Genomic DNA, 27,523 nt, shown 5'->3' on the forward strand with positions numbered 1-27,523 from the left:
GGGAGGTAGACTTTTCCATGTCTTTTTCACTCAAACACATTCTAACCCATTGCTTTTTGAAGTAATTACACTGAAAAAATAAATGATGTTTAATTTTAAATAGCACAGAATAAATAATAGGAGTTGCTCTATTATGTCTCAGCTTTGTGACTATTCTGGCTCAAGGTTCACAAATCTGAGAGCCACCAAAAAATATAAGACCAGATTTTTCTTTTTAATGCTAGTTTCAGGGCTGGCATGTGGCATAATGGTAATACGAGTTTCTGAGTTCAATCTTATACCATAAAAAAAACCCAAAAGATAAAACAAAAACCACCAAAAAATCACGAATGAAGCATGAGTTTTAGGATGAAGTGATGAAGAAATTTTTTTTCTTTCTGCCTACTTCTGGGCACTAAATTTACCCTGGAGAAGACAGTGGGGGGCTGTCCAAGCTGTGCTCATGGGGCCAAGTGCCCCTCATGGAGATTCTGGACCAGATAGGCCTGTCGTGGTTGAATCAATGCGTCTGGAGATGCCGTGCTGCTGGCTGGAGCCTCGCCAGGAGGGCTTCAGGCCCACAGCTGTGATGTTCCGGGGACTGTGCAGAGTCAGGGGTCAAGCAGGGTTGCACACATACAAGATATGCACTTCAGTCCCTGTACTATCTCTCTGGCCAAAATTTTTGACTCGTGACAGGTAGACCTCATAATGTAATAATTTAAAGGACTAAAAATTGACCGAATTTATCGACTTACTGATTAACCAAGAGAGAACTGTGCTTCTTTTATTTTGTTTGGGTTTGGTGGGACCACATCCAGCAGTGCTCAGGGCTGACTCCTGGCTCTGTAATGAGCGATCACTTGGGGTGCTCAGGGAACCATAACAGTGCTGGGGTCAAACCCGGGATTGCTGCATGCAAGGCACGCTCCTGACCTGCTATGTATTCACTCTTGTCACTCCTTTTTTAGTTTTTTGGGCCAAACTTGGCAGTGCTTGGGGGCTGCTTCTGTCTCTGTGCTCAGGAGTCACTTCCAGAAGTGTCCAGGGGATCATGCAGTGCCAGAGATTGAACCTAGAAGACTTGTCAAGTAGAGAAGGAACCCAGGAATGATACATTTAGCAAAACATTTTCACTTCTTGTGACCTGCCATTCAGTAAATATGGTCCAACTCCTGCTATTATTCCTGGGATAATCCCAGTCTCTGGTGACTAGTGGTGAATAAAATATTCTCCAGACCCCCAAGCAGCTTACAATTCTGTGAAGGAAATTCATTATGTTAGTTTACTATGAAAATGGTGTTTAAAATAATACAAGTTTTACCATAGCTACTATTATAGATGTGGAGTGATAGCACAGCGGGTAGGGCATTTGCCTTGCATGCAGCCGACCTGGGTTTGGTTCCTCTGCCCCTCTTGGAGAGCCCGGCAGGCTACTGAGAGTATCTCACCCACACGGCAGAGCCTGGCAGACTATCCGTGGTGTATTTGATATGCCAAACACAGTAACAACAAGCCTCACAATGGAGATGTTACTGGTGCCCGCTTGAGCAAATCAATGAGCAACGGGATGACAGTGACAGTGACAGTGATTTGATCCTCTTTCATTGCAAAGTAATTTGTATTCTGCTTAATTTACAGGTAAGTAACTAAGAATCCAGAGAGATGAATACTGGCTAATTGCTGGGAGAAGTATTGAAACACAAGTTGTAGAATCAAACTCCTACATAGGGTATTGCTTTAGATTTGCTGAGTTTTTGTTTAAAACACAAACGTGCCCCAAAAGGATAAAATATCAAATTATCAATTCCAAAATATAAATCAATTTCAAGTGTACAGTAATAGAACATCCTGAGAGATGTTCTATTATAGGAAAAAGAATGAGGTGTGTAATAAAAATGGGTTAGGAAAGCAGAAAAATAGTTTAAAAATAGAAATGAAGGTCACCAAGAGGCAGCATAACTGCTTCCTAAGTTTACGTACATCAAACCCGTTGTTGGCATGGTTCTGTGACTATTACCCCTAAAAGCTTTGAATCTATAACTAGGTCAGTTTTTTTAAAGCCTGGATTATTTGTTCCAGCTTTGTAAGAGAGAGTAGGCTACCAAAATAATGTGGTAAATAATGTTCTAGCTGTCCTAGTGGTCAACATTTGTTCTTTTCTACTGGGGCCATAATGAATTTGCCCCAACCAGCACATTAAGTTCTAAGTAGCCAAATTAAAATGCCCTGCAAGTAGTCCCTACACAATGTTGTTTTTTCAGTCTCCAAATTGGCATGACCTAATCAGGAAAGAGTGCAGTAAACAAGAGGGAACACTTTGTTGTCTATCAATGAAGATGTGACCTATTTCCTCCTTGGCTTACCTTGCCAAGTTTAGCTTATCAGAGACCCACTGAAAATCCAGGATGTCTCAAAATCAAAGTACCTAATAGGGGTCTGAGTGTATATCAAATATTTATATCATGGTATGATTTTATTTTCAAAACTTTAAACTTGTAGATATACCTTGATTATTTCACTTTATTCATTATTGTGGTCTTCCGGTCACACCTAGTGTTGTTCTGGCTATTACTGACTTGGTGTTCTAGCATTGTACCTGGCATTACTCAGAGGATCCATGCAATGTTGGAGATCAAATTCAGGCCTCCTGAATGCAAACACACACTCCATAATGAGTTATTTTTCTGGCCCATCCTTGATCAATTTTAAAGAGCAGTGTCTATAAAATATATTGAAGCTGCATTGATTCAACTTCTGTCTAAAATCTATCTTTTTATGTGTAACACTATGCAAAATAATTCTTTCTTTTTTTATAAGGCCCTCTCTATACGATACATATAAATGATACATATGTATTTAGAGGGAAGTAAAAATGTTAATATATAAATATTAGGTGTTTGTGTATAGGGAAAGCATACCACAGATAGTTTTCCCAAACAATTTGAATATATCATGCCTTGAGGTTAAGAAAATCAGGAGGTTAATTAGCTTGTCCAAGATCACATAATGGAAAAAAGAAACTGATAAGGGAATTTAAATCTAAATCAGTTTAACTCTAAAGCAGCATTTCTCAATGAAGGACTATTATGGCCCACTATGGAATATTCCATGGCTACAAGTGAAAATTGTGTATGTGTGGGGCTGCACCATGAGACTGGGAACAATGGGTAGGCTTGGGGACCATAGAAAGGGAACAAGATCTGAAGGGGACCACAGTTCAGAGAAAGCTGAGAAGCACTACTCTAAAGTGCATGTTTTTTTATATTACTCTCAAAAGAACGTAAGTTTTCTGATCGCAAATGTCAAGTTTAAGTTGTGCTTGTGAATTACAGTGCATTGACTGTTCTGGATATTAGGTAAAAACCTACAACTATTAAAAGAGATTGAGTGTATGGTTAAATTATGTGTCAATTTGAGGAGGGTGTTTTTATTGTTTTTGTTTTTATTTGGTGCTCTGGCCTTACTCATGGCTCTGTGCTCAGGGATCACTTCAGGTGGGATTGGGGGGATGGTGGTAGACAATATGGGGTCCAGGGATCAAATCTAAGTTGGTTGAACCTTACCTGCTCTATTATCCTACAACTTCTCTAGCCCCTGGTAAGAGTGGTGTTTCAATGAGATTCGCATTTGAATGAGTAATGAGCAGATTGAATAGAGCAGATTGCCTTACCTACTTGTGGCTCGGTCTCATCCAGTGGAAGATCTTAAAACAAGAAGGAACCTCCTGTGAACAAGAGGGAATGTCTGCTTGACTGAGAGCTGAGGCATTTGTCCTCTTCTGCTTATGAATCTGGACTTGAACTAGTACTTGCACTGTCAACTGTCCTAGTTTTCAGGCCTTTGAATTGGATTGGAATTGAATGGGTACTATCATACTGGCTTAGCAAATGCAGATTTGTGTCCATAACTAAATGAACTATTTCCTACCTACCTATCTATCTACCTATCTATCTATTTATCTATCTATCTATCTATCTATCTATCTATCTATCTATCTATCTATCTATCTTCTATTGATTCTATTTCTCTAGAGAACTCAGGCTATTAAACATCTTTCTGAAGTCAGACAATCAGCCAGCATTACTTAAATGTCATTCACTCCATCACTAAGCCCCTAATATGTCAATCTGATTACCAAGTAAGTGTTCACTGCTGGATACACATAAAATTCAATAATGCAATGACACCAGCTATTGAGAAAATGAAAGATTTTACTATAAGGCTGACTAGCAAGAGAACAGAAAGTACAGCTCAATTTGTCTTATCTTGGAACTAGGTATTGTGATGGTTGTGGGAGATTAGAAGAGAAAGCAAATGGATAGATAATGGGAAAAGTTCCTTTGAGTAAAGCTGATAAAAGTGTTATTCCACACATAATAAGTGAGCCTGATTTTCCTTGTTACAGGATCTCTCACTTAGGTATATCCTCCAGATGGCCTGCAGTTGGATGAATTTGAATCCCTTGGTGACCCAAATCATGTCAAGACCTTTTTCATTTTAATTATCTTGCACATGCTGACTTCATACTTCAGAAAATAACAATCGTCTGTCAGTAATAGCACTGTAGCACTGTCCTCCTGTTGCTCATCGATTTGCTCGAGTGGGCACCAGTAACGTCCCCATTGTGAGACTTGTTGTTACTGTTTTTGGCATCTCGAATACGCCACGGGGAGCTTACCAGGCTCTGCCATGTGGGTGTGATATTTTAAGGAGCTTGCCCTCCAAGAAGGATGGAGGAATAGAGAAAAAGAAAAATCTGGCAATATTCCCTGTCTAGATAATTTTTGTTAAGCTATAATCTCTGGTAACAATGTGGAAAACTACACTATGTAATTCTCTTGGCAAAATCCACATAGCCTTCACCTTGGAGTTACTGGAAATTTTTATAGTTAGGAAGCAATTCATTATTCAAACACAATGAAGTTTTGAACTCTTATTTTTATTTTATTTTTCACTTTTGTTTTCTGTTTTGCGGGTTACACCTGGTGATGCTCAGGGGTTATTTCTGATTCTGCACTCAGAAATTACTCAGTGCTCAGGGGACCATATGGAATGCTAGGGATTGAATCCAGGTCAAATGTGTGCAGGGCAGGCAACCCTACCTGCTGCACTATGACTCCTGCCAAAGCTTTATTTTAATTTTCATTAAAATTCTTAAACAAAAAGTTATTTAAAAGCACTGTTTCTTTTTGCTGTTTCCCTTGGCTATGCTCAGGCCTTACTCCTGGCTCTGTGCTCTGGGATTACACTTGACAGGACTTGTAAAGGGAACCTAAAGGCACAGGTTCTTTGGTTCAAAACACAAATTTAGTTTTATTGTTCATTTTATTTTAATTTTAAGACCTTAGTGGTGCTCAGGGGCAACTCTTAATTTGGGGCTATAGGGACCGTGCAGTGCCAAGGTTTCCAACAGAACCTCTTGTAAAGCATGTACTCCAGCTCTTTAAACATTCATCTGCCCTTAAATTTATTCATATATTTTTATTTGTATATTCAGTTCAATATTTCTTAAAACTGCCTTAAATATATCTCAACCTATATAAAACTTATAGGTGAGAAGGGGGAACATTAAAAAAAATAGATTGCATAGAAACTGAAACATATTTCCTCCAATTTCTAGGATCACGTTTTGCATTGGGTAATATAATCAATGACCTTATGCCTAACAGGGTTTTCCCATAAACTTCCTTAACCACTGAGGAGTCTGTCAAACGGAGCAGTCAACAACGCTGTTGCCTAGGTAGGAACATCCTGAGTCACATGAGGGAAGGTCAACTCCATTTCTGTGATTACTGCCTCCGCAGTCCAGCTCTTTGCTATATTTGACATTCAGGGTATTTTCTCTCGTATCTGTGCCTGTGAGATTAATATGCCCGGAAAAGAGAGCAAATTTATCTCCAGTATAATGAAATCACCCCAAGGACAACTGAGAAACAATCAAATTTTTTAAACTGTTTTTCCCTTATGAATGAAATACAAAGAGATTCTGCAAGAATCGATATTTGAACCTGCTATATTTAAATATGACAAAGGACAATGTTGCATCTCACAAAAATATTTTTAATGTATGTCTATTTTCCTGCTACTTCATTAATCCATTTATCCACTCAACACATAACTATTAAGCATCCTCCATTTTATTTTGGGGGTCCATATGCAGTGGTGCCTAGGGCTCGCTCTCTGCTCTGTGTTCAGACCTCATTCCTAGGTGGGGTTCAGGAGAACATATGTGGTGCTAGGGATTGAACTAGGGTTGGTCACACTCAAAGCAACTGCCTTAACCCCTGTATTACCTCGCAGTCCCAGGATACCCTCCATTTACAAGCCATTACGCACACTGCTGAAAGAGGTTTTAAGTCAAATAATAGAAGTTTATAGGGAAGACAAGTATATAACATAACAAAAAGGGAAAGCAGAGAATCATAAGAGCTGGGTCAGGAGAACAAAATTACAGAATCCAAGCAAAAATGAAACAAAAATATTGCATGTAGTTAAATTAGGAGATACTTTATGCAGGGTGAAGAATATGAATTTAGTTTGAAGAATGACAGACATCCTGACTAAAGGCAAAAAAGGCCACTATAAACACAAGTATGTAAGTGGAAAAGTTTCAAGATCATCACAGTTTAGTTAAGAGGAAGAACACGGAAATTAGAGTGGAATAGTGGACCCAGCTTAGATCAAAGAAGAAGCCAGACAACTATTCTTGAAATAAAGGTTAAATGTAAACAGAGGTAAATTGCCTGCAATATCGTGGCCAGATCTCTGGGTCTGCTCTGGGCTCATTCTTTTCTTTCAGTGGGTCATTTTACATCTTTTGGCCTCAGTGTTCTTATATGCAGAATAGAAGTACTACATTTCCTATTTCAGATGGATTATGAAGAGTAGATAACATAGGTAACTATTGGTGTTCTATGCCAAGTGGTAGTTTAATTTGTTCAAGTTATGCTATACAACTTTTGAGAATTAAGAACACTGATATTTAACATAAAATATCCTCCAAAATTCTTTTTAAACAAAATTACTAGTCCCAGAGAAATGAAGAGTTAAAATAATTTATCATATATGTTACAATGGCAATGTAAAATTTACTTATATATTTTTACAAGTCTTATGATATGAATGCTATTATCAGTTGCCTATACCATGGACTAGAAGATAGTCCAGATGCCATCTATGAACTTAAGAACTCAGGCCTCAACCTTAATATTAGAACTCAGTGTTTTGATATTTATATATATTTTTTCTTACCAAATGATTTTTATAAAATGTTTATTCTCTTAAATCTAATGCATTCACAGAGTGTTAACACTTTAAATGCTTATCATTTCTACCAACTGCAGCATTATCTAAGTAAACCAAAATAAGCACTTCAATCATAGATGTAGTTCAATGATTATTAATATTTCTTTTTAAAGGACCGAGAATTCCCCCAAATTTCAGCACAGGTAGTTTTATTGTATGTTTCATCTAGTATATGATTTGAAAAAATAGTGTGCATAAATGAATAGCTTCAAACTGCTAAATATATTATATCATGTTATCAATTCACCAAATCAAAAGCAATTGCCAAGCTGAATAATAAGTTACAAAGAAATAATAATTCTGGCTTGTACAGAAATGTGTAGTGTTTTCAATGCTCTGAACAATAATATACGAATACAAATCTCCAAAGCTTACCAGTGTTTTGATATTTATAAATAAATAATTTATTATCACTATAATATTTAATATATATTTAACATTAATATAATTTAAGTAATATCAAAAGCAAGAGACATTTCTTCTTATTTATTCAATTATTTGTTGTTGTTGTGGAGCCACACGTGGCTGTGCTCACGGCTTCCTCCTCGCTCTGCACTCAGGGATCATTCCTGGCAGGGCTTGGAGGACCCTCTATGGGGGGCTGAGGATGTGTTCTATGTAGAATGCAAGCAGCAAGCTGCATATCTGCTGTTCTATCTCTCCAGCCCCTGAGACTGCATTATAAAGTGTGGAAGACAACCTTTTTGTTTTGGTAAAACAAAAAATATACATATGTTTTCTAGCATCTATTATCCATAAAGTATTGTCCCAAAGAAAAATAATTTCCAATTCTTTCTCTCTTTTTTTTTTTTTTGGTGTGAAGCGGGGCAACCCCAGTTAGTGGTCAGGGGCTACTCCTGGCCCTGTGCTCAGCACTGTAGCACTGTTGTCCCGCTGTTCATCAATTTTCTCGAGCGGGCATCAGTAATGTCTCCATTGTGAGGCTTGTTGTTACTGTTTTTGGCATATTGAATACCCCACGGGTAGCGTGCCAGGTTCTGCCATACAGGCGGGATGTTCTCAGTAGCTTGCTCATAGAAAATAAAATAATCCATCACAAGACTTTTATCCATTTCTCATAGGTAATTTACCTTACCTAAAATATTTTTAAATTATTTTGCCACTTTTATAATAAAAAAATGCTTTATTTTCAAGGGTTATTTTTTGTATTTCTACTTGCTAGATAAAATTCAGTCTGATTAATTAATTGCTTAATAAAGTCAATTCGATATTTGAAAAGAACTCAGCTGGGATTTTGTTGCTCAACACTGTGTTAAAAACTGAAAATGTTTACATTTGGCCTGTGTGAGGGGGGATGGTTGGGGAGGGGGTCTCCTGGGACGCAATCCAGAACCCAATACGTGCTTTAGCACTGAGCCACATCTCCTGCAACAATGTTTACATTTGAAAGTGTATGATCTTCTGTAATAGAATTTTAACTCATTGCTGGATATATGTTTATAAATTACACAAGGTGCATAAATTAAGAGTAAAGTATTTCAGAGAGATAATTCAAAGCAACAGGCGGCCTGGGTTTAACCCCTGACACCAAATGGTACTCCCACCCTCTAGGCATTCCCAGCTGCGTGGCCTCAAGCAAATACCAAAGCAACAACATAATAAGATGGCACAAAAGAGTAAAGTTCTGTGAACTTTTATTTCTTTACTTATTTATTTTTGGTTTGGGGGACACTCCTGATTTATGCTTGACTCGGTGCACAGGTATCAGATGGTCAGGGTACTACATGCAGTGAAGGGGCTCCAGCTGAAGTCAGCCACATGCAAGGCAAATGACAAGCCCTGTATGCTCTCTGGCCTCTCGACTAATTTTTTTAATGAACCAATATAACTACAACCTATATAAAATATAATTATAGCACCCCCAAAATCTCACTTGTATCACTTTTCCATCAACACTGCATTCCACCTAAATAACTGTTGTTCTCATCTGTATCACTGATTAATAGTTTCATATGTTAGAACTTCACATAAATCAGACCTTATATATATTTTTGATGTATACCACATTGCTACCTATATCAGTAGTTTGTTCAAATTTTTTCTGATTAATATTTAATTGTATGTGTATAATTCAAAATATTCTTCCATTGTAGTACATTAAATAGTTTTCAGTTTGAGGATATTATTAGTAGAGATGCATAAACATACTTATACCTATCATTTTGATGTATGTGATACTAACCTTCTGCCAGGTAAGTAAACTCACATGTAGAATAGCTGGTCTATAAAACCTCTATGAAATCCCATACAACCACCACAGCAAGACACTACTTTTTCTATCACCACATGATTATTACATTCAAGGATAGAAAAAATGCTTCTAAAAGAGCACTGCAGCACTGTTGTCCCATTGTTCATTAATTTGCTCGAGTGGGCACCAGTAATATCTCCATTGTGAAACTTGTTACTGTTTTTGGCATATTGAATATGCCACGGGTAGCTTGCCAGGCTCTGCTGTGCAGGTGGGATACTCCCGGTAGCTTGCCGGGCTCTCCGAGAGGGACAGAGGAATTGAATCTGGGTCTACCTCCTGCAAGGCAAACGCCCTACCCGCTGTGCTATCGCTAAGAGAATAAATATCAATAATATAGAAGTTTTTTAGCAAAACTAACCAACCTATGGGATCCTAATGGTTTTCCTTTCATCGTTAATCATTAAAATAATTGCTTTTAGCACTGGTTGAACTCTACAAGAAGAAAACATCCAACCACATCAAAAAATGGGGCGAAGAAATGAACAGAAACTTTCCCAAGGAAGAGATACAAATGGCCAAAAGGCACATGAAAAAGTGCTCTACATCACTAATCACCTGGGAGATGCAGATCAAAACAACCATGTGATACCACCTCACACCACAGCGACTAGCACACATCCAAAAGAACAAAAGCAACCCGCTGTTGAGAGGATGTGGGGAGAAAGGGACCCTTTTACACTGCTGGTGGGAATGCCAACTAGTTTAGCCCTTTTGGAAAACAATATGGACGATTCTCAAAAAACTAGAGGTTGAGCTCCCATTTGACCCAGCAATACCACTGCTGGGAATATATCTCAGAGAAGCAAAAAAGTATAGTCGAAATGACATCTGCACTTATATGTTCATCACAGCACTGTTTACAATAGCCAGAATCTGGAAAAAACCTGAGTGCCCTAGAACAGATGACTGGTTGAAGAAACTTTGGTACATCTATACAGTGGAATACTATGCAGCTGTTAGAAAAAAGGAGGTCATGAAGTTTGCATATAAGTGGATCGGCATGGAAAGTATCATGCTAAGTGAAATGCGTCAGAAAGAAAGAGACAGACATAGAAAGATTGCACTCATCTGTGGAATATAGAATAATAGACTAGGAGACTAACACCCAAGAATAGTAGAAATAAGTACCAGGAGGTTGACTCCATGGCTTGGAGGCTGGTCTCACATTCTGGGCAACTCAGAGAAGTGAACAACAAGTAAAATGTGGTCGGAGGTCATGTGGGGGAAGGGTGATGCGTGCCAAATGTAGACTAGAGAATGAACACAATGGCCACTCAACACCTTTATTGCAAACCACAACACCTAATCAGAGAGAGAGAACAAAAGGGAATACCCTGCCATAGTGGCAGTGTGGGGTGGTGGGAGAGACGGGACTAGGGAGGGTGGGAGAGATGCTGGGTTTACTGGTGGTAGAGAATGGGCACTGGTGAAGGGATGGGATCTCGAACTTTGTATGGGGGAAACATGAGCACAATAATGTATAAATCTGTAACTGTACCCTCACGGTGATTCACTAATTAAAAATAAATAAATTATTTAAAAATTTAAAAAAATAAAAATAAAATAATTGCTTTTAGAAAAGGTAATTTAAGAAATTAAATACAGAAGCCACAGTTTAAAATGAGTGCAAACTCAGCATACTCATAACTTGACTCCTGTTTTATATTGCCCACAACAGAGCAGTTACGGAGTTGCTTATAAGTTTGTCTTTTATTTAAGTGAAAAGCAAGTCAAGGGCTTTTTCTTCCAGAAGGAAGCAACATGACGCCCGCCATAGCCATGCCACTAGACTCCCCACCAGGCTGTTTCACTCAGGGTGCCCCAGAGGATGGCAGGTGAGAGCCGTCCCTGCCCCAAAGGACCCAGCATCGGCAGCTGAAAACCTCCAGAATTTATATCAGCCACCACACTCAAGGCCACTCCCCACATGCTCAGGCCGAGCCTCATGTTCAAGTAAATGTATTCCTGGACACATCATAAGACACTCCCTACCCATTGTCCATAAGTACCACACCACACTTTATGGGGTTCAAATAGTAGATAACAAATCATAGAGGAAAAATAAAATAGAAGTGGTTAAGAGAACGAAGAACCTCTGACTCCGGGCACATCTTTTCGATTCCACTGTTCTTCCTGCACTAACATATGCCTCAGAGACCTGGGCCCTACGCAAGCAGGATGAGAATGCTATTAGGGTATCCCAAAGAGGAATCGAAAGAGCTATGCTAGGAATATCACGTCTCACTCAAGTGAGAGAAGGAATCCGGAGTTCTGACCTCCATGGACAGTCAAAAATCAGGGATTCTGTCTCGTTTGCCAAGGCATCAAAAATCAGATGGGCCAGTCATGTAATGCGATTCAGAGATGACCACTGAACAAGAGCTGTTACCAACTGGATTCCACGGAATGTCAGAAGACCTTGTGGCCGCCCACCAACTAGATGGTCAGATTTCTTTGTCAAATCCCTGAATGAACGATTTGAGGTTCTCCCTGTTCCTGGAGCAAGCAGATATCACTGGGCTGCACTAGCTCACGACAGGGACAAATGGAGATGTTACTGGCGCCCGCTCTAGCAAATCGAAGATCAACGGGACTACAAGTGATACAAGTGATACACAGTTTCAGATATTTATATGAAAACTCACATCACTCAACCTTAAACAACATGTTAGTGATATTCTAACGAATGTCTTAATAGTCCCTGCCAAAATAGAACAATCTTCACACTGTCTCCTCTATGGATACTTTTTTGTAGCATTTTCAGTGGTTTTCCATAACAACAATACAAAATACATTATTATAGTAATAATATATACAATAATATATTATTTTGGGACAGGGCTTGGGGCTTGGGATGGAAAATCCCAAATTTGGTGTCAGGAAGGTGTAATGGTGGTGGGATTGGTGTTTGAATATTAACTGTAATCAAATATTGTGAACCACCTTATAAAATAAAAAAATTGAAAAAAAGAGAAAAACTTAAGTCAAGATAAACTATTTCCCAAACCATAATTGCCATTCTAAAACTTTGCTATGTCATCTGCACTTACAAAATTGCCTTAATAGGAGATTATAGTCATGGTTGTCTGATTTTTCAAAACAGATATAAATTTCTAGAGAAAGTGCCTCTACCTGAGAAAAGTATGATTCTTCTCTGCCCAGGAACTGCCAGATTTGGGGACAAGGGAGTGACAAACTAAAAAATTTTTACCTTAGTAAGTCCTGCTTACATATTTTCAAATCTCTCTTCATGTTTAGATCTTCAAGAATACATCTGACAATTTATTTTACAGAAGCCATTTCATTTCTTTTTTTTTAATAATGTAGGAGTATTGCTATTCATTCAGCCATTAATTAAGCTGATTGAATTGGGCATTAACTCCACATTACTGTTTTTTATTTCATTCTGAATGTTAACTTTATTTTATTATTTTATTATTATTTTTCCCTCTTTTTTTCCATTTTTATTTTTTTTTAATTTATTTTATTGAATCACCAAGTGGAAAGTTACAAAGTCCTCAGGCTTATATCTCAGTTACACAATGTTCAAACACCCATCCCTTCACCACTGCCCATATTCCACTACCAATAAAAACAAAAACAAAAACAAAAGCAAAAACAAAACAGACAAACAAACAAAAGAAAAAACAGATTACATCCCACCCCTCACCCCCCAACCCACCCCGTAGGTGAGTGATAATTTCACTTCCTTTTCTCTTTACCTTGATTACATTTCAGATTTCAACACATAACTCACTATTGTTAGAGTTTCAAAACAGACTCACTATTTTTGTTGGAATTTATCCCCTAAGAATACAGCTCTATTAATAGGGAAATATTTGATAATAAGTTTTCCATTGATGAGAATGAAGAGATGAAATGTCGCGTGGCCGCAGTAGCGGCCGCGCGGTTTACAATTTCTGTATTGTAGTAATTAAGTCCGCGAAGACTTAAGTTTGAAAATGAATCATTTGTCTTCCTGGAACAGCACTAGCCAAAGTTAGTTCACAGTCTCCATACATGGGTGCAAGCACTTGCTGGAACCCCAATTCCTAAAGCTGTCTCTGGTTCCCGCTTGTTCCACATCCACCGGCTCTGCAGGGGCATGGGCGCCGGGGCCGAAAACCCGGCCGGCCGGAGCCGAGCACGGGCCCCGACTGGGCCCTCTTTTTTTTTATTCACCGTGAGGTATAGCTAGAAAGGGTTCATGTTTGAGCTTCAGTCATATAATCATCAAACACCCATTCCTTCACCAGTGCACACTTTCCTCCACTAAAATCTCTGGTATTCCCCCCCACTTTATTCTAACCTTCCCCCTGCTTGTGTGACAGACAATTTCCTCCATACTCTCTCTCTCTACTTTGGTTACATTTGATATTTCAACACCAGTCTCACCACCACTCAAACCTGCCGAAAAGGCAATGCTAGATGATTCATTTGGTATTGCTTGTTATGGAGAGAATATCACTTGTATCACTTGTCATCCCGTTGATCTTGGATTTGCTTGAGCAGACACCAGTAACGTCTCCATTTGTCCCTGTTGCATGCTAGTGTAGCCCAATGGTATATGCTGGCTCCAGGAACACGAAGAGCCTTAAACTGTTCATTCAGGGTTTTGACAAAGAAGTCTGACCATCTTGTAGGTGGGCGGCCAGGCGTTCTTTAGACATCTCGTGGAATCCAGTTGGTAACGGCTCTAGTCCAGTGGTCGTCTCCAAATTGCATTATGTGGCCTGCCTATCTGACTTTCAATGCCTTGGCAAATGAGGCAGCATTCCTGATCCTCGGTAGTCGATGGAGGTCAGAACTCCAGATTCCTTCTCTCATTTGAGTGAAATGTGATACTCCAAGCTTAGCTCTTTTGATTCCTCTTTGGTATACCCGAATAGCATTCTCATCCTGTTTTCATATGGCCCAGGTCTCTGAGGCATATGTTAGTGCAGGAAGAATAGTAGAGTCGAAAAGATGTGTCCGGAACCAGAGGTTCTTCATCCTCTTAACCACTTCTTCGATGCTCTTGAAGGTGTTCCACGCTGCTCTCTTCCTCCTACGCAGTTCTGGTGTCAAGTCATTCCTCATGATGAGTTCTCGACCCAGGTACACACAGCTGCTGCATTCAGAGATGTCCATTCTGTTGAGGGTAAATGGAACGTCAGGAACTAGTTTGTTTCTCATAAACATTGTCTTTGTGAGATTCAGCTGCAGTCTGACCTTTCCACACTCACGGTCGAAGTTGGCCAGCATTTGTGCCGCTTGGCTATTGTTTGGTGTTATTAGAATGATGGCATCAGCAAAGCGGAGGTCATGTAGTTGCTGACTGTCTATCTTCACTCCCATTCCTTCCTATTCCAGTTGTTGCATGATATTCTCGAGGGTGGCACTGAAGAGTTTCAGTGAAATGGTATCACCCTGCTGAATCTCTCTTTTTTTTGGGGGGGGTCACACCCAACGACGCTCAGGGGTTACTCCTGGCTCTGCACTCAGGAATTACTCCTGGCAGTACTTGGGGAACCATATGGGATTCTGGGAATTGAACCTGGGTCAACTGTGTGCAAGGCAAACACCCTACCCGCTATGCTATTGCTCCAGCCCCTGAACCCCTCTCTTTACGTCGATGATCACTTCCTTGTAGAATGGCGAGATCCTGGTTGTGAATCATCCTGATGTACTGAGTTTGTTTGATGTACTTGGCTAGGTCTTTGATGTCCGCTTCAGTCTCAACAAAATCAATGGCCTTCTTTAAATCGATGAACATTAGACAGAGCAACATCTTGAATTCTCGCTAAACCTTAATGAGCTTGGTCACCATAAGTGTTTGTCAGCATGCAGTCATCTTAAATAATTTTTTAAATTATTTTTTAATTTTATCTAAACCCTGTAGTTTACAAAGTTGCTCAGAATATGATAGTTTTGAGCATTGAATGGGAATGAACATATTATGAATTTAGTTTGGGAATTCATAATATGTTCAAAATATAGCTGTTTTGGACATTCAATGTTCCAGCACCAATCTCACCACCATTGGGACCTTCCCTCCACCATTGTCCCCAGTTTCTCCTGCCTCTGCAAGCCTGCCCCCTTGTATGTGGTCTTAACACAGGTCCCTTTATTTAATTAAATCACTGTCACTGTCACCATCATCCTGTTGCTCATCGATTTGCTCAGCGGGCACCAGTAACATCTCCATTGTGAGACTTGTTGTTACTGTTTTTGGCATATTGAATATGCCACAGGTAGCTTGCCAGGCTCTGTCATGGGGGCGAGATACTCTCAGTAGCTTGCCAGGCTCTCCGAGAGGGCCAGAGGAGTTGAACCTGAGTCATCTGCATGCAAGGCAAATGCCTTACCCAGTGTGCTATAGCTCCAGCCCATTTAATTAAATAAAATAAATTATTAAAGTAATTTAAATCAGGCCGCCTGCCTCTCTCCGTGCCGTTCTAACCAAGCACTCCCCTCACCCAGGTAACTTGGACCCCAGATCGCCCTCTCCTCCTCCCACCCCTTCTGAAAGAAATCTCACGCAGGCTTTGCCCACCCTGGGGGACTGCCAGGGCCCAGGGACCCTCCCTTCCTGCTGCCTGCCTCTCCACCTGCGGTTCTAACCAAGCACTCCCCTCACCCAGGTAACTCCCCTAAGCCAGGTAACCCTGTGGTCCTGCAAATCGGCTGGTGGGGGAGTGTCCTCTACATCGGGGGGCATGGCCTCAAAAGGGGGTGGCCACAGTTATTTTTCCCCCTTTCCTATATTGAGCACTTAGGTCACAATCTGTATGACCTATTTATTCGAAGAACAAGCTGGTCATCTCAATCACTATATGCCAATAACCCATTAAATCCTAACTCCACAGAAACTGTCAGGAACACAAGAAGGTACACAAAGCCCTCATAAAGAGATCATAGCCTCAAGCCTTGACTAGAAGCCCTACATAAACTAGGAAGAGTGCATTAGTGTAAGGAACTATTCTAGAAGGGGGAAAAGAATACCATCATCGACTTAGCTCACCTAGAATCCCCTCCTGTAGCAAGAGGGAATAGAGATAGAGAATTGGATGGTTTCACCTCTACCAGCCCATAACAACATGAAGAAACATTGAAAAAAACCAGCACAAGGAGAAAATGAAGAAGAGATTCCAGAAGCCTCAAGAGGAGTCACCCACAAATACAACCTCCTCTCAGATAAAGAGTTCAGAGGAGAAATTGTGAAGATGATCGATGAACTCAAAGCAACCATGGGACGGACAACCAGTAAACTAAGGGAGGATATGAACACAACCATGGAATGGACAACCAATAAACTAAGGGAGGATATGAACACAGCCTTGGAATGGACCACCAAGAAAATGCAGGAAGAAATGAGAGCAGAAATTTCAAAGCTATGAACAGAAGTGACACAATTAAAGGAATCGGTAGATGAAATAAAAAAAAAAACTCAGTAGTAGCCCTCAACAGTAGAATGGCTACAGCCGAAGACAGAATCAGTGAGCTTGAAGATGAGCTGCAGAATACATATAGGAAACAACAAATAATGGCAAAAGACCTTAAAATGGCTCTAGGGCGAATCAGAGTCCTAGGCGATGACCTCAATAGGAACAACATAAGAATCATTGGAGAACCAGAAGCACAGGGAACTAATCCCAATAAAAAAAAACCACAGTTAAAGACCTCATTGCTAAGAAATTCCCAGAGCTGGAGAATGAGGGAATCCAGATCCAAGGAGTGCGAAGGGTGCCAGCTAAAAGGGACCCCAATTTAAAAAACCACAAGGCATATCATAGTCACAATGATGGATGCCGCAGATAGAGACACAATACTGTAAGCAGCAAAGTCAAAGAAGGAAATCACATACAAAGGAGCACCCCTTAGATTTACAGCAGACCTATCAGAGGAAACCCACCAAGCCCGAAGACAATGGTGGGATATAGTGAAAAAGCTCAACAAAATGAACGTCTCACCAAGATTACTCTATCCAGCTAAATTCTCACTTAACCTCAAAGGAAACATACACTATTTCTAGGACAAACAACAGCTCAGGAACTTCATAGACTCAAAACCAAACTTAAAAGAAGGACAAATAGGGCTTCTGTAAGACAAAGAAAAACCCTAACAAGAACAACAAACCCTACAGAAAGATGGCACATAATCCCATGACAATAATCTCTCTCAATGTCAATGGTCTAAATGCACCAAGCAGGAGACACAGAGTAGCAAAATGGATTCGGAAACTAAACCCAACTTTCTGCTGCTTACAAGAAATACACCTGAACAGTCGGAGCAAACACAGGCTCAAAGTCAAAGGATGGAAAACAATCCTACAAGCAAACAACTTCCTCAAAAAAGCTGGGGTGGTCATACTAGTAGTCATACTAATATCTAACAACATAGATTTCAGGCTGAAAAAGATTAGAAGGGACAGCAAAGGTCATTTTCTAATCATCAAGTGATATGTACAACGGGAAGAAATCACACTCTTAAACGTATACTCACCTAATGAGCAGCCAGCTAAATATTTAAAACAACTCCTAACAGACTATAAGGAGGACATCACTAGCACCACAATAGTAGTCAGAGACTTCAACATCGCCTTATCACCTCTGGATAGATTGAATCAGCAAGATAGAAATTGCATCAACCATCTTTTCAGACTATGATGCACTGAAGATAGAGCTAAGCATACACAGACACGTAGCACCAAATCAAACACCTGGAAATTAAACAACTCCCTGTTGAACAACAAGTGGGTTAAAAAGGAAATCAAGGAAGAGATCAAAAGATACCTCAAAACAAATGAGAATGAAGACACAAGCTACCAGAAACCATGCGATGTGACTAAAGTTGTGTTAAGGGGAAAATTTAAAGCCCTGCAAGAATTCCTCAGGAGGGAGGACAGGGCCTACATAGAGAGCTTGACTTTACAGCACAAGATTTTAGAAAAGGACCAGCAAAAGAATAGCAAGCCAGACTGAAGGAAAGAAATAATAAAAGGGGATATCACAACAGAAATCAATGAAATTCAAAAGTTCATCAGAGACTACTTTGAAAATCTCTATGCCACAAAACAAGAGAACCAAAAAGAAATGGACAAATTCCTTGATACCTACAATCTCCCAAGACTGAATCAAGAAGACTTGAAATACCTGAATAAACACATTAATATCAAGCAAATAAAAACTGTTATCAAATGTCTTCCCAAAAACATAAGCCCAGGCCCGGATGGATTCACTAGCGAATTCTTCCAAATATTTAAAGAGTACCTGTTGCAAGTTCTCTTCAAGCTTTTCAAGGAAATTGAAGAAACCGGGACTATACCAAATGAGGTTCATATTTCCCTAATACCGAAAGCAAACAAAGATACCACTATCAAAGAAAACTACAGGCCAATATCCCTGATAAACATGAATGCGAAGATTCTCAACAAAGTATTAGCAAATAGAATCCAAAAACTCACCAAAAAGATCATACACCATGACCAAGTGGGATTCATCCCAGGGATGCAAAGATGATTTAACATTCAGAAATCAATCAACATAATCCATCATATCAACAAAAGTAAAAATAAAAACCATATGATCATTTCAATAGATGCAGAGAAAGCATTTGACAAGATCCAACATCCATTTATGATGAAAACTCTCACCAAAATAGGCTTAGAAGGAACTTTCTTCAAGATAGTCAAAGCCATCTACCACAAAACCATGGCAAACATTATCCCCAATGGATAAACACTAAGGGCCTTCCCTCTAAGATCAGGGACAAGACAAGGATGCCCACTCTCACCATTTCTGTTCAACATAGTACTGGAAGTACTTGCAATAGCAATTAGGCAAGAAAAAGACATTAAGGATATTCATATAGGAAAGGAAGAAATCAAGCTCTCACTATTTGCAGATGACATGATTCTATACCTAGAGAATCCTAAAACATCCACTAAGAAACTCCTGGAAACAATAGACTAGTACAGCAAAGTTGCAGGCTATAAAATCAATACCCAAAAATCCATGGCCTTCCTATACGCAAATATAGAGACAGAAGAAAGTGACATTTAAAAAAAAAATCCCATTCACAATTGTTCCCCAGAAAATCAAGTACCTCGGAATCATCCTAACTAAGGAGGTTAGGCTCTCTACACAGAAAACTATAAAACACTATTCAACGAAATAAAAGAGGACACAAGGAAATGGAAGCACATTCCCTGCTCATGGATAGGAAGACTTAACATTGTCAAAATGGCAATACTCCCCAAAGCACTATACAGATTCAATGCAATCCCTATAAGGATACCCATGAAATTCTTCAAAGAAATTAATTCAAAATTCAAAGAAATTGATCAAACACTTTTGAAATTCATATGGAACAATAAACGCCCATGAATAGCTAAAGCAATTATTGGGAAAAAGACGATGGGAAGCAACACCCTCCCCAACTTCAAACTTTACTACAAAGCGGTAACAATAAAAACATCATGATACTGGAACAAAGGCAGAGTCGCCGATCAATGGAACAGTGTGGAATATCCTTACATGCAACCCCAAATATATTATCATCTGATATTTGATAAGGGAGCAAGAAATGTGAAGTGGAGCAAGGAAAGCCTCTTCAACAAATGGTGCTGGCATAACAAAAACCACACGCAAAAAATGGGCTTAGACCTAGCCCTAATACCATGTATAAAAGTCAGATCAAAATGGATTAAAGACCTCAGAATCACACCAAAATCCATAAAATACATGGAAGACAAGGTCGGCAAAACCTCCACTATGTTGAAGCTAATGGTATCTTCAAAGATGACTCGCAACTGAGCAACTAATTGGAAACAAAGATAAACAAATGGGACTATATTAAACTAGGAAGATTCTGCACCACAAAAGAAACAGTGACCAGAATACAAAGGCAATCTACAGAATGGGAAAGGATATTCACCCAATACCCATCTGTTAAAGGGTTGATATCAAGGGTATACAAGGTACTGGTTGACCTCTACAAGAAGAAAACATCCAACCCCCTCAAAAAATGGGGCGAAGAAATGAACAGAAACTTTCTCAAGGAAGAAATACAAATGGTTAAAAGGCACATGAAAAAATGCTCTTCATCACTAATCATCAGGGAGATGCAGATAAAAACAACTATGTGGGGCTGGAGTGATAGCACAGCGGATAGGGCATTTGCCTTGCAAGCAGTCGACCCTGGTTTGATTCCCAGCATCCCATATGCTCCCCTGAGCAGCGCTAGGGTAATTCCTGAGTGCAGAGCAGGAGTGACCCCTGTGCATCGCCGGGTGTGACCAAAAAAGCAAAAAGAAAAAAACAAACTATGAGATACCACCTCACACCACAGAGACTGGCTCACATCCAAAAGAACAAAAGCAACAACTGCTGTTGGTGTGGATGTGGGGAGAAAGGAACCCTCCTACACTGCTGGTGAGAATGCCTACTGGTTCAGCCCTTTTGGAAAACAATATGGTCACTTCTCAAAAAATTAGAAATTTAGCCCCCATTTGACCCAGCAATACTACTTCTGGGAATATATCCCGGAAAGGAAAAACAGTACAGCCGAAATGACATCTGCTCCTGTATGTTCATAGCAGCACTGTTTACAATAGCCAGAATCTAGAAAAAACCCATATGGCCGAGAACAGATGACTGGTTAAAGAAACTTTGGTACATCTACACAATGGAATATTATGCAGCTGTCAGAAATGATGAAGTCATGAACTTTGCATATAAGTGAATCAACATGGAAAGTATCATGCTAAGTGAAATGAGTCAGAAAGAAAGAGACAGACATAGAAAATTTGCACTCATTTGCGGAGTATAAAACAACAGAATGGGAGACTAACACCCAAGAATAGTAGCAATAAGTACCAGGATGCCTACTCCATGGCTTAGAAGCTGACCTCACATGCTGGGGGAGAGGGCAGCTCAGATAGAGAAGGGAACACCAACTAAAGTGTAGTGGAGGATCCACTCAGGATGGGAGAGGCGGGTTGAAAGCAGACTATAGATGGAACATGATAGCCACCCCATATCTCCATTGCAAACCATAACACCCAAAAGGAGAGAGAGAACAATAAGGAATTCCCTGTCACGGGGGGTGGGGGAGGGGAGACAACATGGGGAGGAGGAACCCTGGGGCCATCGGTGGAGGAGAATGGGCACTGGTGAAGGGATAGGCACTCGAGTATTGTATAACTGTAACATAGGCATGAAACTCTGTAACTGCACCCTCACGGTGACTCATTAATAAAAAAAGAGTAATTTAAATTACATTGTTTGTTATAAAAAATGACTAATGGAATTATCAAAAAGTACTTCAGTAAAGGAAATTTATGAATATTTTATGACTCACAATGGGGCTTTGAAAGTCTTTGAGGAAACCCCCAATTAGCTGTTTCATAACGGAGCCTTCTGTGTTGTTGTTTTTGTTTACTGAGTTCAGATTGCTCTATGCTGCTTTCGTATATGATTTGCTGTGCTCCTACTGTGCCATTTGTATAGTGGAATTTAGAGGTGCTGTGCAGCTGCGTATGTGGCCTCCTGCGCCAGGAGCTCCAGGATTGTTGTATGTGGTGGTTTCATCGGCTTGCTGTCTCTACAGAGATTAAAGCAATAAGCTTGGGCATTTTCATGGCAGCAGCTGTGGGGTTTGGATGAAGCTCCCGGGGCTTTGGCAGGGCAGATATTCAGCCTACCCACTCCCTAGGGGGCCCCAGGGATTTCAGTCAGAAGATCAGCGTGTCTGGGAGTTTCATTGGCTTGGCATCTCTGCAGAGATTAGTCATGAAGCAATGAAAATGGGCCATTTGCATGGTGGCAGTTGTGGGGTCTGGGTGTAGTTTCTGGGGCTTCTGCAGTGTGGGAACTTGGGCTACCCCAGTCTTGAGGGCGCCCCAGAGTTTCCAATACAAGGACTCGTGTACCTGTGAGTTGCATGGGTTTGGCTTGGCATTTCTTCCAAGGTCAGTCATGAAGATGTGGAATTGGGCTGTTGCTCGTATGGTGGCAGCTGTGGGTTGTGAGTGTGACTGCTGGTGCTCAAAAACTACAGGGGTAGTGTGTGAGGCTGCCCCTCCCCACTCAGAACACTCTAGAGCTTTCAGCTTCCAAACTGGTGAACCTGAGAGTTTTTTGGCGTGTCTTCTCTGAAAATATCCTAAATAATTTTTAAAATACCTTATTTGTTTCACTATGATTTTTATCATGAAAAGCAGAATTGTTGGGTTATGGAGTCCTCATGTTCTCAGCTTTGGTAGATACAGTCAAGCAGTATTCTATTGTGATAGCAAAAATTTTCAAGCCAAATATTTTATCTAGAACCTAAAACATTTAAAAAAGGGGGGAGCACAGTGGAGCTAATTCCTTTTGGCTTTGGAAAATGAAGAGCCTTATTTGCTTTACTACTCAATCTCTGGCATAAAAATACAGTAGAGGAAGTGAGAGAAATTCATTGCTACTAAGATGTCACATTGACATCTTAGTAGCATTTTCATCAAATACATGGCCCTGAGATTGCCAAGAAGGCACAATAGTAAACCATAAAATTTTTTTATTTAAACAACTTTATCATCTGTAAGTCATAAAATTTGCATTTAAGTGGATCAACATGGAAAGTATCATGTTGAGTGAAATGAGTCAGAAAGAAAGAGACAGGCATAGAAAGATTGCACTCATATGTGGAATATAAAGTAGCAGAGAGGTACACACTTGTAATGATGCAATTTCTGGCAGAAATTTCTCAGGACTTAGTTACTAAAATACTAACATACAGAAATCCAAAACCGTGTGGCCGCTATTGCAGCCACTCGACCTCATATTTCTTCATTCTCAGCAATGGAAAACAAATTATCAAATGCTTCCTTTTCAGCAGGTCCGACTTTGGGGGGAGAAACTCCAAACAATAATAGTGAGTTTTTTTGTTGAAATGTTGAATGTAATAAAAGTCAAGTGAAAGTAAAGTGAAATTTATCAGTTACACAGGCAGGGTGGGGTGCTGGGGAGGTGGAGGGTGGGGGGAAGTATACTGTGATTCTTGGTGGTGGAATATGTGCAGTGGTAAATGGATGGGTGTTTGAGCATTGTATAACAGACTTTAACCTGAAAGCTTTGTAACTTTCCACATGGTGATTCAATAAAAGAATAAATAAATAAAAAATTAAATAAATAAATAAATAAAAATGAAAAAAAAGGTAGAATATAGTACACTATTTTTGAATTGATCATGAAAATCAAAAAAGAAGAGAAAGATTGGTGGAGTCAACCTCCATTGTATTTTTGAAAATTTCTTTACACAATGTACATAAATAAATTATAACTTTGTGAATGAACATACAAATATATCTATCAACTATCTGTACATATTTATACATATACGTATAAGAAATTATAAATGATATCTTAAGTCTATACATGTTAACTATCAAAAATAAATGACCTTGAACAAAGGAAGGTTTAAAAAAGAAGTTTTTGCTGCATTTTTGCTGCTGTAATCACTTTTCTTCATCAGTCTCATGATCCTATATATAAATGAACATAAATATTGGCTGTAAATGAAGATTTGGGGTTTCACATACCCCTCATTTTGTCATTCATTGCTGTTTTTAAAAATAAAGTGGTAATGTTCTTTTAAAAAAAATAAATAAACAACTTTATCATCTGTCTCCATAATTCCTGGAACATCAGCTTGTGGAGTCCTTTGAGATCACAGTTCTCCTCACCTTTTCATTTCCTAAATGGAAAAAAAATGCCTGTAACATAGCATCTCATGCTGAATTCACTCATTGCTTCCTTGGAATTTAATTTAAACCACTCTTAGGGCCTGGGAGATTACTCAGAGATTAGAGATTGGGAAGTCAGAGGGACTTGCTTGAATGTATGACGCCACAAATTGGATCTCAAGCCCCCACCCCACCCCATGTGGGTCTGATAGTTCCCAAGCATCACCAGAGAAAGAACTCAGGGCTTATACAGATGAGTATGTATCACTGGGAGTGGAGGATCCTCCCAGGAATTCTGCCTGGGAGACATCTGTCCATAAAAAAAATAAATTTCAACAGGTCCTTTCATGAGATTTATTTTTCAATGCATGTGTCTGTATGAGAAGTTTTGTGAGTAACATGTAAGGTATGTGAATTTACTCATTTCAAATTTGCTGCCAAACTTGTAAGCTGTTACCTGATTTCCAAGAATCACCCCCATTTAAAAATAATGTTAACTTTCCTTTTAGTTAACTTTCACTTTTGTTTTATTTAGTTCCAAATGGGAGGGACCATGGAAATCTAGAGCTGATAACATTTTAAGCTTCTCAGTTTTACATATACTGAAAATTAGGACTAGCTACTTGCTCAAGCTCTCCTGAACTTTCACATTTAATGATTATTCTGATTTTATACTGTGGGTTAAACAAAATCCACTTGTCCTTATTTGGTAACAGCTTGATAACTACCATCATCAAAGAGTAAATTATGTTTAGCAAGATGATCAACCATAAACAGAGACTACATAAAAAGGACTATTTAGATCACTGACTTCTGCCTTCTTAGATATGGTATTCAAAATATTTAGTCATTGGCAGAGCACAGGAACTGACCCCTAACATGGACACCAGCTGGAAAAACCTGACCATGACTAAGAGTAGAAGTGGAAAGAATTCATCTTCAGGGGGATGTATTAATACATTAGTCTTTTCCCACTTTAGTGGGGTGAATTCTGAGGCCCCAAGGATATACCAGGATTGTATTTTAGTAGTCTTGGCTTCTTGACTTGGGGTTTCTCTAGCAACATAGATTTCTGAAAGCCCATTCTCCTCTTGATTTATTTTTGTTCATCTCCACAATTCTTGATTATTATTCTTTTTTTCTTTTTATTTTTTTAATTGAATCACCGTGAAATACAGTTACAAAACTTTCATGTTTGAGTTTAAGTGATACAATGATTGAACACCCGTCCTTCCACCAGTGCACATTCTCCACCACCAATGTCCCCAGTATTCCCCCTCATCCCAGCCCTCCCTCTGCCTCTATGGCAGACAATTTTCCCATACTCTCTCTCTACGTTTGGGCATTATGGTTTTCAATATAGATACTGAGAGGCTATCACGTTTGGTCCTTTATCTACTTTCAGCACGCATCTCCCATCCCGAATAATTCCTCCAGTGATTACAATTCTTGAATCAAGAGCAAATTCTGAGGGATTCTGTCATACAGCAACAGGTTCTTGTGCTTCATTCCTCTTTAGAGTTTTAGCATTCAATTTGGCAGAGGGCTTCTTGGCAGTGACAAGCTATAGGCAGGACTGGAGAAGACAAATTATTTTTCCTTTACATCATGTTACTCACCACAGAGTAGTTTTTACAATGTAGAAAATTGACATCTTTGTTAATAGAAAGTCACCGAAAGGAAGTCTTAGGGATTGGGGACTATATTTTTCAAATCCAGTAATTGCCTATTATTTACTTCTGAATTTGACTTAGTGCAGAGAACCCAGTTGTTGTTTTTTAATCTCTGCAGTGTTCAAATTAATCTGCTATTCAATTATATTTGATTTATACTCATAGAAAAATGTAACTTTCTTAGAAAAATTGCATTTTCCTCCTTCTCTACCTTTCAAATTTTACATGTATTGTAGGTCTTTATCAATTATATGACCTTACTTCTTTTCACACAGTAGCCAAAACAAAGTTAGGAAGAACCTAATGCTTTTCTACATTGATCAAAATTAAGGCCTGGTATATGGGCATACTAAGTGATGAATTTCGTGTAGTTGCTGGTTTTCAATGATGCATGCTTGAAACTTAACTAATTTTATAGAACAATTTTATTTAATTAAAAAAGAGGTAGGGGGTAATATTTAGAAAAACAAATCTGATATCGCTACACCAACTTAGTAAGAATTATTCAAATTCAACAGTAAGGAAAAACAAACACCTGTTTGAATCACGGGCAAAAGGTCTAAGCATGTTTCTAACCAAAGAAAATATGTAGATAAAAAACAGACACTACTAAGATGTTCAATATCAGATATCTTTATAATTGCAAGTTAAAATAATGAGATACACTAAATAGCTATTAGGATGACCAAAATACCAAACACTGTAAGCAAATAATGGAGATGAAAAAAATATAAGCTATTTGTTTTTAGTTGGAATACAAAATGGTATACATACTTTACTTGTTAGCACTTTCTTACAAAACAAAATACACTTAGTATTTACCCAAATAAATGGAAAACATCACTAAAATTTTTCAGATGAAGAGATTGTGGGAGGTTTGTTATTTGTAATTTAAAGATTACAATTACAATTGTAATTACAATTACAAAAATAATTTAAAGTCACCAATATGTTCCATAATTTGTGAATGGATAAGTAAGTTGTGGCACATTCAGAAAATAGAGTATTAATCACACTAAAAAAGAAATGAGCTGTCTATCTTTGAAAAGACATGGAAGATATTTAAAAATATATTATTAGAGAAATAAGTCAATAGGAAGATGGGACATATTGTATACTTTATAATTCCAACTATAAAAGACCAAGTTCCACTGTTTCCAAAATTTAGAGGAAATAGAAAAATGATTATGCATCAAGGATTTTCAGATCAGTGAAACTAATCTATATGGTACCATTATGCATGCTTCATCCAATTGGTTGGTTTTACCATTTTTCATTTACATAAAGCATAGTCAATCATCACTGTCATCCCATTGCTCAATGATTTGCTCGAGTGGGCACCAGTAATGTCTGCATTGTGGGATTTCTTGTTACTGTTTTGGCATATCGAATACACCACAGGTAGCTTGCCAGGCTCTGCTGTGTGGGCGAGATACTCTGGGTAGCTAGCAGGGCTCTCCGAGAGGGGCGAAGGAATCAAACTTGGGTCAGCCACATGTAAGGCGAACGCCCTACCACTGTGCTATCGCTGCAGCCAATCAGATTATGGAAAACTCTAAGAGGATGGGATACGCCTACAAG

The sequence above is a fragment of the Sorex araneus genome, chromosome 2 (assembly GCF_027595985.1).
Source record: "Sorex araneus isolate mSorAra2 chromosome 2, mSorAra2.pri, whole genome shotgun sequence".
Taxonomy (NCBI): domain Eukaryota; kingdom Metazoa; phylum Chordata; class Mammalia; order Eulipotyphla; family Soricidae; genus Sorex; species Sorex araneus.